Genomic DNA, 13,804 nt, shown 5'->3' on the forward strand with positions numbered 1-13,804 from the left:
ACTGCACTAAAGGGCAAATTGTCAAAAACAGTTTCTAATATAATCACTATTTTATGCCAACAATCAACGGTGGGAGCACATCTGTGGGCAGATTATACTTCAGGAACAAAGGACAGAATTTAGATAAATCACTACCTGATTTTCAAGTGCAAATAATTGCTGCTATTTATGCCCTCAACTGAGCATGTAAAATTATGCCTACAAGTAAAACTCACACCAAATTAGAGGCTGAGGTGAGCACTGTAAATATCATGAAGGATGATGGAAATCCCACCCTAAGGACTTTACAAATCTGAGATGACAATGTTTTAAAATCCTCTGTCAACCTTCTTGCCTTCCCTATCCTTGTTTTCTTTAATGAATTGTAACTGTTTGGAAATTAAACTGACTGGCCTTACAGAAGAACTCTGCTTTCAGGAGGGATTAAAAGGAGGAGTGTGTCAAGGTTTGCTGCATCAGGGAGGGGACGGCATTCCTAGTGCAGCATGGGCAGTGTGGGGAAGGAGAAAATGAAGGGATGAGCATAAGAAAAGGATTAGGAGAGGTGAGCTGGAGTTCAAAGGGGAGAAGAATTTATAGCTATAGGGTGACTGGGAGCATACAAGGTTAGGATGAGGCTAAGGAGTTTAAACCTGACATGGAAGCCAATGGGAAGCCAATAAAGGGACTTGTGAAGCATTAATATAATCTGAGGCAGATGAATAATATTATTTTACTAGAAGCATTTTGCAGGTAGTAGGCAGAACAATTAGATATTGCAAAACCTACCATACATTTATTTAGCCAGGAAATTGAATTTCAAATTTTGGGCGTATGTTGCTTGTGTTGAGGGAGCCAGAAAGGATTTTTTCCACATACATGGATCATTGCACTAGTGGCTTGGTGTATTATGGGAAGAATAGTTTTTTTTCCCCTCATCCTCTGAGTAATCGGGGAGTGGCTACTGCCCAGGATGTCCAGATTACCAGTAGTTACGATGTATTTGAAAGTTCAGATAGTAAACAGCCCTCGTACAATTTTACCAGTAGATGCATTACTTACTACAATGTATGTTCTGCATGTTTCAACTGTCTTGAGAAGCAATTCCCCTAGAAAAGAGAAAATATCATATTTCTGTCTGCCCAGGAAACTATAATGTGTCTCAGTGTTTATTGCTAAAATGACAATCGTACACAACTGAAAACAAAAGGGATTTGATCAGCTAAGGTAAGTCCTGAGGTCCTGTGATATAGATTTATAGATTCTAAGGCCAGACAGGACTATTGTGACCATCTAGTCTGACTTCCTGCATAGCACAGGCCTTAGAGCTGCCCCCCCAAAATTCCTGTTTGAACTAGATCATTTAGAAAAATATCCAGTCTTGATTTAAAAATTGCCTGTGATAGAAAATCTACCATCACTTTTGGTAAATTGTATCAATGATTAATTACCATTGCTGACAAAATTGTACACCTTATTCCAGTCTGAATTTGTCTAGCTTCAAATTCCAGCCATTGGACTTTATTATACCTTCGTTTTCTAGTAAAGAGTCCATTATCAATTATTTGTTACCAACATAGGTACTTATAGACTGTAATCAAGTGACTGCTTAACCTTCTCTTTGTTAAGTTATATAGATCAAGTTACTTGAGTCTGTCGCAAAAAGTCATGTTTTCCAATCTAGATTATGTGAGGTAGCAAGAAGAGGTTGGTGGATAATTAATTTTTGGCTCACTGGAATTTCTGAAAAACATGAAATAAAAAATAGATTCAGATAGAAACAAATTTGAAAAATTACAAAAAAATTTGGTGAATCAAAAAAGTATTTTTTCAATTTAATTATTTAATTAATCATTTTAATTTACTATTCACTGAAAACAAAAAATTCAGTCAGCTCTAGTGGCAAGTGATATTGGCTAAGAAAATCAACAAAAAATATAGAAATGGTGGCTGGAATGCATCTGCATATATCTTTTTTTTTTAATTAGACATTAGTTCTCTGAGAGTTGATTGAAAACAACAATAAAATTACACTTCAAGCAAAATAACAATTTTTTTAGAGATCCAAAATACTAACTGCATGCAGAAGCTCCTATGAGCATCTAGACCTTTCATTGTCTGACTCCAAGCTTTTCTAATGAAAATCATATTTTAATTCTACATCTCTCACATATACCGACGTACATTGTACAATAGTTGGTGTCGATACATGGTACAGGGAAATCACATGCATATTCCTACACTTTGCTATGAGATATTTCTGGTTGCCTGTATTTTCGATGGAAACAACATATTCCAGTTAATTTGGACTGGTGAAGCATGCAAAATCATATTTTATGGGCGTCTTTGGTGTGCGTACATCACTCACTTTGTGGATTAGTTTTTTGTTGTTGTTTTTTTTAAAGTCTGTGCACTAACATAAAAGATCAATCTTTTAAAGCTCTGACATATGAAATGTACTGTCATTCATTAAAAAAATTGTTATGACTAACCTCCAGGAGGCATAAAAACATAAAGGTGGAACTGAACGAGTATAGTATTACAGAGAAAAAGTTCAAGCATTAAAATATTTCACTCAGAAAACTAACCACAATTATCACAAGAATAAGCAAACATCCTGGGACAGACTTCCCTTTGAGTCATCCAGCCCTACATTAGCTGCAGGTGATTGGCTCCAATCCTACAACTTTACACTGTAGAAAAAGGTGGATTTTGCTGTAAGTCTGGGACATACAGCAAGCATGCAAAAAGGAGCAGGTGTCCATCTTACACAGATGCCTTGCAGAGCGATACACCCTCACAGAGATAACCATCTAACCACAGTTTTCCATTCATTACAATGAGCACATTAGGGGATTGAAGACAACTATGGAGGAAACACCTGCATGAAATCTCTCATCTTCTACAAAACAAAGTAATATTAACAGAGAGCACATTATCATTGCGCAATTTGAAGTCTCCCTTTTAACAAGCTGAATTTTTTGTCTGTAGCTCATATTGGATTTTTAATGGGAGTCTAGCAGCATGAATGTAAGAACACTAGGAAAGATCTATTTTCCTGACTGCAGGGCCTTGTTTGCCTGTTCTTTCCAGAGATGAGAGTCAACCATCTCGTACTTCATGTGAAGCAATTCTCAGCAGTCCAGTATAACAATATTTGCTGGCATTTCCTAATAATCCACAGGTGGAGAGAAAACATGCAGCTGCCATTTCTTTGTGTGGCTGAACTAGCATAAAGCTCTCTTATTCTTTTCATCTTCTCACTCATTTCCAGTACTTTAAACTCTGAAAAAAGAAAACAAAAAGTGAAACAACTCCTTTTGAATTCAGACTGTTGAATTCATAACTGTTGAATTCAGACATTTATTTCAATTTGTCTTTTTTTCTTTTAGATTCTTAATATTATGGGCCAAATGATTGCCATTTCCTGCATGAACGCTCCCTGGTATCAGCCACTACTGAAGCCCCTTTTGTTCTCCTGAGAGTAAAAGCTAGTGCCCCATAGCATGCTAGCATCTCCAAAAGCGCCGGGGAGGGAGGAGTAAAGAGAGTGCCATGTTTCTTATCTCCCTCCCCCAACCAGCACAACCACCTGCAGGCCAATGATGAAAATGGGCAGCTCACACTATCTGATGGGTATTCTCTGTAGAAGTTCTGCACTATACTCTACTCAGGACCACTCTAAATAGCAAACTTTCTGACTTTATTTATGTAGTGATGTTTGCAAGCTATAATATTACAAATAAATAATAGGACAGTTAAAATTTCTTTGAATGGTTGTTACCTTCCTGCAAATACAATAGACATCTATGTGTAAATGGTGAGAACTCCCTAAATAATAAAGTAAGTGCTCCACGCCCGTATACATGCCAGATACAAGTTTTGTGTGTTTCCTGATTAACATGGCTCTTCCTATTCTAATTCAATATTCTCTCTTTAGTCTTCAGATTATTCATTTTTCCCACTCATGCCCTCTCCCTCCTTACAGTATCGTAGATTTATGTCATTCCACACATGATATAGACAGAATTCTTGTCTCATTTATCCTAGTAGAAAGCAGGACAGACTCCATTGAAACTGATGAAATTACACTCGTGTAAAAACACTGTGAGATCGGAATCAGGCCCAGTGCTCTTCATTGCTCCCTTCAGAGCCTGCATCTACCAGTATATGTAGGAGCCCAAGTTTTTCTCTAAATAAATTGCCTGAATTATTGTAGTTGCACATTGCTCTTCCACAGAACCATAGTCTTGGCCGGACTGTTAGGATGACAGTAATACAAGGAGTTGGTGGCAGAGTGACTCTAGTTTCATACAGTAGTGGTAGTAATGTGTAAAATGAGGACTTGACCACTCTGATATATAAGTATTCAAATTCTCCTCTCACTTAAATTAAAGTATATCCAGATTAACGCCACTGAAGTCAATCCAGTTATACTATCATGTTGCATCAGTATAACTGGAACGGAACAAAGAATTTCCTTTTCGGATTAATTCTGAAAGGTGACTCAGTATGTTAATAGCAATAGAATCTTCTGTTGATGTAATTTATTTCTAGCCCATTGATTCATCCTATCTTTAGCTGTCCTCTGCATTTTTAACCTGTGTCCTGGACATGCTGATGGACTGTGCTTAGATTACTTTCCATTCTTTACTACAAAATACATGAAAAAAATAGATCTTGAACAGGATTTATTGGTAACACATTCTGGATCTAGATGAAGTGATCTACCATTTCAGTATATCCTGTGCTCTTCTCTGGATACTGTATCCCAAATTTTCAAAGAGACATGTTGAAAAGTGGCAGTAATTGTTTGAAATGTGGCTCTGGATATTCACACTCAAAATATTTTATTGGGAACAAACATATAGTTCTTCAGGACATCAGGCAATGAAAAGAGTTGTTTGGTAGTTTCTGTTATTCCAAAGGTCCTAAAAGCTAAATTTTGATCCTGTTGTATTTAATGATAGAAGAACGTCCTTAATTTTGAAAGTACGAAAGAGAAAACAACTTCTTTTTCAAAATCAAATTTTCTTGCATAAAGTTCTTCACACAGATTCCCATAGCTAGTGCTGATGGGAGCCATTTAAATGAGGTGGTGGGAACTTTCCTAAATAGATTATATGCTATTCTTTCTAACATATTTCTGAGGTGTTATTTCTAACAGGTGCCAGACTGATAAAAATAACAGTTGGACAGGAGAGAATGTGAAGTATTTGAATGATAAACAGTTAAAGATCACAACAGTAATTGCTCTGAATGGGGCCACTATATAAGGGAACGTTGAGGATAAACTATTGTTATTGCACAAGAAATCAAACAGTGATAATAGTATGTATTGGGAGCACTATAGAAAGGAAACACCAGAGAAATAGGGCAATACATTGTGTAAAAACTGAATTTATCCAACTTATCCAACTAAATGTAGCTAAGCAGCTATTATGCACCTAGAATGGAAGTAAAAGAACATTTACTTGTTTCAGCTAATCTGAGATCTTAACTTGGTTCCTCTGCTTGGGTTACCTAAAAGAGAAAGTAAAATATCTTCTCTTGGTAATATTTTTTTATTGAGACAAGTGTTAATATATTAGTAGAGACAGTTACCACGAATGAACATATATTAATCCATCAACTGTGGCCATTTTTTAGGGTTTTTTATTATTATTATTATTTTCAGATATTTACCAGGCCTATTATGATTTTCTGTTTTCCTTAAAGTAACTCACTCTGCAGGTGATAAGTGATCGTTTCTATGATTAAAGGGAATGAAAAATAAAATTTCTATGAAAAAAGATAAAAAATAATTCAAAATACTGAATAATAATGATACAAAACAGTTACAGTGTAACAAATTCTGTCCAAACTATAAGGCAGATTTGCATAAAGGCACAAACCTGGTAGCATACACCTATATAGTTACTCTGATAGCACACATAAATACTCTAATAGTTTGATTCCAGGATGATGATAACCAACAATTTCTAGCATCAAATGAAAAATTGTAATTTGAAATATAGCATGAATAAGCCTCAAATCTTGCAGTCAAATATGGCTGGATAGACTCTATACCTGTGAAGACACCTATTTACTTCAGTGGAGCTGTGCACAAAGGTAGTGTCCACTTACATTGATCCAAGAACTAGAGTCAAGTAGGAAATCATTTTCTGTCCTGCGAGAATTTCTGAAATTAAAAAAAAAAAAAATCATGCCCAAAATCAGGACAGTTGAAATCTCAATTTTTTTTGCACTGAAAAGCCAAAAATAAAATAAAATAAAATAAATAGCTGGATCTTGTCAATTAAAAATATTTTGTTTCAATTTTGACCTTTTATTAAAGAATTGTTTGGTTTTTTACAATAAATTAATTTAAATTTCTAAATTTAAAAAATAAACAAACAAATTTAGAAAATGTCAACATGGGATGTTTTGACAATTTTGAAACTTTGGCTTTGACAAATTGGCATTTTATGACCAAAAAACCCCCACAAAAAACCAACAAATTGCTGACCAGCTCTATTAAGTATCGTTTTGGGACACAAAATGATTGTTATAACTGGTGAGCTAATTAATTGCCTTGTGTTGGAGTATATTGATTGAAATAAATGTTGTTACATTTACAAAAAAGGACATTCCATTGTTAGATTAGAAACAATTTAAGTTAGCACGATCCTGGCTGTGAATGCTATAGAGACATTTATTCTGCTGAAATAAAGTGTACCTTTCTGAAGTGAGAGATCACTCAGTCAGCAAAGTCAATATGAGAGGAAACATTACAGCTTTGACCTCTTTAATGGGCCTGCCAATGAGCAGAGTCTCAGATGTCAGTAAGATGAATAATGTTACTGAAATTCTGAGTGGGGGGGGATGATTTCCTGGAAACAAGACATCAAAAACAAATGGTCATGTCTTCTTAGCATATGCACAACCTGCCTCAGGTGGTGCGTGCCCAGGATTCATCACCAAATTTGGTCCGCTGGTTTAGTAGCATGCTGTAATGCTCACTTACAGCATGCTACTAAATGAATACTAGAGTTGCTCAGCCTCAACCATGCAATGAAACTGCGATGGAATTAGTAATGGACCACTGGGATACCTCAAAATGACTGCAACAGGTAGCAATGGAAAAAATCTGCAGTTTTCTCCCTCTCCTGTGTCAGGGAAAAGTACGAACCTATTTTTTCATGATTCTGTGAAAATAAATATTGCATGATCAGGATAATACTGATACCAAATGATACAAGGATGGATGGTAGGCACTATGTAACTGTCCTGAAGGCTCTAGCTAAATGATCACTGAAAGTAACTTTAGAAAAGCAATATGAAGACTGCAATTCCCTAATTTTATAGACTACTGAATTAACAAAATGTCTGCTAGGTATGGGAAATCACAATCAATCTCTTTATATTCCTGCACTAAGGAAATTAAGCTTTAAAAACAATGTTGTAGAAGTGCTGTTTTTTTTGTTTTGTTTTGTTTTTGTTTTAAATGTACAAAACAAAGCAGCTTGCTAATTAAATAAAAGGATTGATCTGATTCCAAAAACTCTTCCTAGGTGATTAAGAAATAAGAGTATTAGATTATTAAAATAATCCTTGAAAAGTACTCACATTTACTGAACCAAAGATTTTCAGTGTTTGCCAAATGTAAGTATTAATATGATTAGGAAACATGTTATGGACGAATAGATATTTTTGTTAGAGGTATGTGAAACTTCTCTATAAATACACCAAAATAACAGAATGCTCATCTACTATAGTACTGTGTCTGGAAACTGTTCCTAGATATATTTTCTAAGTGGCTGACACTTGAGATGAACCCTTGTGCTCCTTTGGGTCCCATTAAAGTCAATGGAAAGACTCCCTTTGACTTTGATAGGAATTTTATCAGACTCCCGTTTTACACAGCTGGTAGATTTGTAATCTGGATACCATAGTTGGGGCTTTTGTTTGTTTTGGAGTTCAATAAATATTGAGCCAGTCTATCCTATTTTCCTGCTAGTATTCCATTGGCTTGTCATTAACTGCTATCGTGACATGATGACAAATAGCGATTTCTCTATTTATGTATAAGCACCAGTGTCCCCAGCATGAGAAATAGCATGGATCTAGCATGAGATAGCAGTACTGTAGTGCTTATTGCTTTTTGTTTTCTTCAGTGGAGATCTTGACTTATGTGGTGGTGCCTCTGCTTTATGGCTTTCCTCCTGAGAGGACACAAAGGAGTGCTGCTCCCAGGAAATATAAAACACTAGCTATTCAAGAACAGTACACATTTCCCTCAGAAATCAACAAACAGAGACAGGAAAAGGAGGCCAAGACATCCCTCTGGTGAATTAAAGAAAAGATGGCTGATTTGGAGTATAAAAATAAATAAATACATAAATACAGGGTAGGAGAAGAGCAAAGAAGAACTTGTACCCATGGGGTGACAGTGGACAGCTCCAATGGACATGCTGCTGGGTCTGACACATTTAGCATTACTGTGTGAGAAGAATGGGGGTCTAATGGTTGATTTGGGGGCTTAGGAAAAATGTCCCTACCTCTTTCAGGTGACTCACACTGTGGCAGTCATGTTTGGGATTAGATTGGGGAATGAGTGTTCTGAGCTTCGGTGCTGCCATGCTGACTTGCCTGGAACTTGGAGTCAGGAGAACCGTTGCAGGGGATCTTCTAGCTCTGATCCTACCCAGCCTTCCACTGTGAGCCCTCAGTTCTGCTGTCTCCATGTTATCATTAGCAAATGACAGCTCGGTTTTGGGTGTGCCCTTTCAGCTATGGAGAACATTAGGTTAATCTGTAATAGTTGTATGAATATGTGATCTACCAGTGAGCCAATGCATTGCTATATCAGGCCATTGGAATGTGGGAATGTCTTGCACCAGTTTAATATTGGACTGTTGGGACAACAAGAAGGCAGGCAACAGTAACAACCCAGATAAGGAACAGCCACTTGAAAGACAACAGCAGAGCTATCAGTTGAGAAGAAGCCACTTCCAGGCTTCAGTATGAGTTGCACAGGTACTTTGCGAAGATTGGGCACCTAGAGCTCAACAGGACTCTAAAAAATTTGAAAAGATTCCCTGGAGAAAGTGTTTGTGTGTATGTGTATGTGTGTGGGGGAGTGGGGGGTGGGGGAGGGTGAGTTGTCAGCAGCTGCTACAGAAGAGAGCCATGATACACAGCAAGTCTGCATAAGGAGACTCTGTCTCTCCAGACCAGAGGTGAGGGTGTACTTGGATTAAGAAGAACGTACCAAAAATCTGGAAAGGAACCTTAAGGTTTAGGCAATTCTACAGCTCTGCTAGGTTTAACCCTGTCCTCTGATGGCTACGTACTTATGGGTGATTAAACAACATGTTTGTTTGGAAGAAGCTGTTTTGAATAACTTTAATTAGCCTCTGGTCACAGACTCCCAAAGGAAAGTTGCTTGTAAGTGCCAAGTACAGTTGGGCCTGTGGATTTATGATGGTTGAAAAGAGGGATGGGGGGCTGCCACCCTGGGATGCAATCTAACAGTGGCAGACCTATCTGGTTTCACTCAGAGAGATGAAGGTAACAGAAGGAGATGAAGGTAACAGAAAGGGACAGCTGAAAGGGACTGCAAAGGGGTCTAAGGCACAGCTCATCCTGTAACTATGAAAGTACGGTGGGAATGGGGGTTGTTGTACCTTGGTGATCCAGTCTAAAGTGGGATGAACCTTCCACTCAGAAGGAAGTGCAGGAAGAGGGTTGTCACTTGGAAAGAATACCCACAGAGACATTGGGGGAGTGACCCTGGAACCATGATACCAGTTTTGGAAGAAAACAGCTATTTATTTAAAATTATGAATGAAGTCATCTCAAAATTAGTTTTGGAGTAAATCGGAGACCTAAGCTACAGTCCTCTTTGAGCAATAGTTTTGTTATGAAAAACATTTCAAAAATAATTGAACTGCACAGAAAAATATTGGGTTTTGAAAAGGACTCCAGGAATCTGAAATTACTCAGACTTCCAGCAAAAAAAATAAAATGCAAAAGCATTTCAAATGTTGGATTCCATGTTTATTTTATTAAAACTACATTGGCTCACTTGATTTAAAGGTTTGAAAATCCCATTGAACTGAAATCCCTGATTCAACCTTAAGTATGCTCTTGCTACTAATCCACTATACTAAACTGATGAGCCAAATGCTCAGCTGTTAATCGGCACAGCTGCACTGAAGTCAAAAAAGCTATTCTGATTCACACCAGCCAAAGAGCTAGGCTCATATATTTTAAAACAAGAGTTCCTTAAAATGTGAACAACTTGCATTACAGTGGCTGCTCCTCCACTGAAAATGCATCTCTATAGAATATATGTTGAATTGTTTCAATACTCACAAAGCCATTTACATTGAAATGCAGTAAGCTTATCACATGAATAGAATGTACCTGTATGTCCTTTCCATTTAAGAGTTTGAATGCACTTTTACACTTTGCCTCACTTAGATTAGTAAAGCATCACTTGCTCTAGCTGGAATAAACTTCCTGTGGGAAAAAACAAGTAGTTTTTTAAAAAAGAGACCATTGTTTTGAGTAGCAGCACCTGATCCATTGAGAGCTGTTGCTAGCTAGCATCCAAGGCTGCTCAATCTCCACTTTCCTATCTGTGAACGGAAAGTGTGATATCTCAAAGATAAATGAAAAGTTACACAGTTTCTACAGTATGGCTGAAAAATTAAAAGCTGCATGTTTTGTATTTTTAACAAACAGAACCACATTTCTTTGCTAAAATCATTTATAAATTCACAATTAAGTATGTCATTCATCATTAACCCTCCTCTGCTAAAATAAACTGTTAATGCACTTTTCTGGTATATGACCTGCTGGTATGACTGAACTGCCCGTAAATAAATATTCATCAAAATCCACAGTCATGGATTTAGACTCACTTGGGGTGTGAGTAAGCTAGCTTCTCTTCTACTTTACCATTGTCCCCCATGATGAATACGATATGTTAGGCTTCTAATATTAAATATTTGTCCAGAGTATAAAACACCCAGAACTGCTGCACTCAGAGCTGTGGCAGGTCTGGGCCATTAGGAAGTCTGGAAGGAGCGGGTCTTGGTTGTGAGGTTCAGATTTGTATATGGTCTATCCAGTGCTGAAGTTGAATCCCACTTCAGTTGTGCTATAGCTGTTCTTCCACCATTTCTAAAGGAGTACTTAGTGTACAATGCCCTTTGCAGGCTCCTTTACAAACCTGGGTTTATTTTACACCTGAGGACTGGATTCTCGGCATCAACATGAGACTGCTCCTGCCTCAAGATGAAATATTCAAGGCTCTAGATTAGCCAAATGTCAACACATATTTCTGACTATATCTTGGGCCAGATTTTTAGCCCCTCCCTGAGTCTCTGGGCTTTATGCTTGCAAATTAGGCAATTTAGCTTTAAGTACTGATATGCAAGTGCAATCAAGTAGTTTGACATTTGAAACACTTCAATTATGTCTGTAATTATTTTCAAGCACTGGTTTCATGAGCAAAAATGAAAGCCAGCATTTATGAATCTTGCTCTTGATGATTATACTATCATATCCCCCCTTTGCCATCTTTTCTTCATGTTGGCCTTTTAGGTAGTGTGTCTCTCCCTAAACAAATATTCAAGGGCTACAATAACCCATCAAACACACCTATACTAATGCACTGTGGAACAAAATTCAGATGCTCTTTCAAGCTATGGAATGAATACTGCTTGGATTAAAATCTGCTAATACTTTAAGAAACACCATGTCTGCTCTACCTACTGTTTTTTTTTATATATATATATAGGACAGTAATTATGGGTTTGTTGGTTTGTTTGTTTTTTAAAACCCAACTGATCTAAAAAAAGATAATTTTAAACTCTCTTTTCTAGTATAAAGTTTTAGGATCTTATTCTCTACTCATTTATATCAAGAGTCAGTGCCTTTAAGTCAATGGATTCATAACTGATGTAAAATTGTTGTAGGTGAGAGGAGTATCAGCCATTTGCTAAAGAAACCAAAAGAGGCAGCCTATGTCACTAGGTGAACATTTGATTGTCCGAGGTGGTGATGGTTCTCTATGTTTGTTCATCTGTTATATGTTTAGAGCTAAATTTTCAGTGAGGTGCATGTAAATGTTCATAACATTTGTGGCCTCAGAAGTTATGAATGCAAATATGTAACAAAAGCACATAGAACAGATATTTGTATGGGCCTTAAGTGAGACCGCTAGTTTCCTTGCTTAATGATCTCATTCTGATATTGGACAAAAATTAAGTGTCCATGTGGATTCTTTTAGCAGGGACAGTGAGGCGATGAGGGCAGCAGTGTCTGCACTATGTGGAGAACATGCATCTCTACAGCTGTTTCATTGGACAGTTCACTAGTTCAGTTTTCCCAGCATCCAGCAGTGATCAGGACTTTACTGGTTTAGACTCAGTCCATGTAAAGACATAAAGAGAACAGAGTAGGTTTGGGGAAACAACCAGAGGAATTGTCAGAGATTATACTAGTGATCTCTAATGAGGGGAATGGGTCGTCCCTTTGTTACTCAGGTTCACAACCTAGAGGTCTTGATGGATCCTTTGCAGTTGAATGTAGGGAGATAGCAGCAGTGGCAGTGGGCTGGCCCAGAGTCAATTTTCCGTCTGTGCTTAGCCAGAGTAATAATGGTGTTGAGTTTTTTTGTCACAATTCTCATCACATTTAATCATTCGTTTGTCCTCTTCAGATTGTGTTACCACAGCATGTTCTTCATACATGAAGACAACTTTCAGACACTGCATTTGGTGCAGAATACAAGTATCGACTCACATAGCTGTTTCTCTTCAGACCATTGTTCAATATGTGCTCTAAGTTCCAATATATTTCTGGGTGCAATTCAAGCTCTTGGTTTTGATATATAAATTCTCAGCAGGTTGGGGCTGGTCACGTCAGATACCACCATTTTCTTCGTGTAATGCATTGGTAGTTAAGATTAGCTGAGGCGCGCAAGGAATTTACTTCCACAAATATGATCAAGCAAGGTCACAGTCTGTTGACCTTCAGAACATGCAATAAAACTCAGTTGTTTTCACACATTCCGCCCCCCTCCCCGGGAATGGGCTGAATGATTGCAAGGCTAAAGGTAAATAGTGAAAGTATTCCTGGATGGTGGAATTGGTGCAAATTTATGGCTAATTTACAACTAACGTGTATTTTTAGGAGCTTCTGAAATATTGATGAAGGTGATTATCCTTACCCAAAATACCATGAGAGGCGAAAGGTTAAACATCACAAGTAGAAATGAAAAAGGATGGAATGGTTAACACTAGTAGATGATGTAGGACGTGTATGAATAATTGGCAGCCCTTATTCAAAAGATAGCAGGACACCTTTCCTGCCAATTAAAATAAATGACCCAAATTAAGCTGGCATTGCTAACTCAGTTACAAGCCTAGTCAGGGCACCCAAGTATATTGTGTTAAGTGGACAAGAGGATTTAATAATTATACTTTGACATTTATACAACATTTTTCATTTATAAGTCTCCTGAATAACTTTGCAAATATATTTAAGAATAATTTCATTCATCACTGAAATCCCTGGGTGGAAAATAGCAGCTGCTTAACAGCACACTGCAAACTACACCCATTTAAACTTGAAAGTGTAGAAAAAATCTGCATCTAATTTAAACAGCAAGGTAATATATAGCAAGGCAGAATATAATTATCCTATGTGGAGTACAGCCAAGACTCAAGACTTAAAAACCAAATAGTGCTATGAGATTTTAAAAGCTAAAAATATTCAGGGGTTCACCCAGCTCTCGCCCAGCAAACAATCCCTCCAGTAAAAGCCACCT

The sequence above is a fragment of the Emys orbicularis genome, chromosome 5 (assembly GCF_028017835.1).
Source record: "Emys orbicularis isolate rEmyOrb1 chromosome 5, rEmyOrb1.hap1, whole genome shotgun sequence".
Taxonomy (NCBI): Eukaryota; Metazoa; Chordata; order Testudines; family Emydidae; genus Emys; species Emys orbicularis.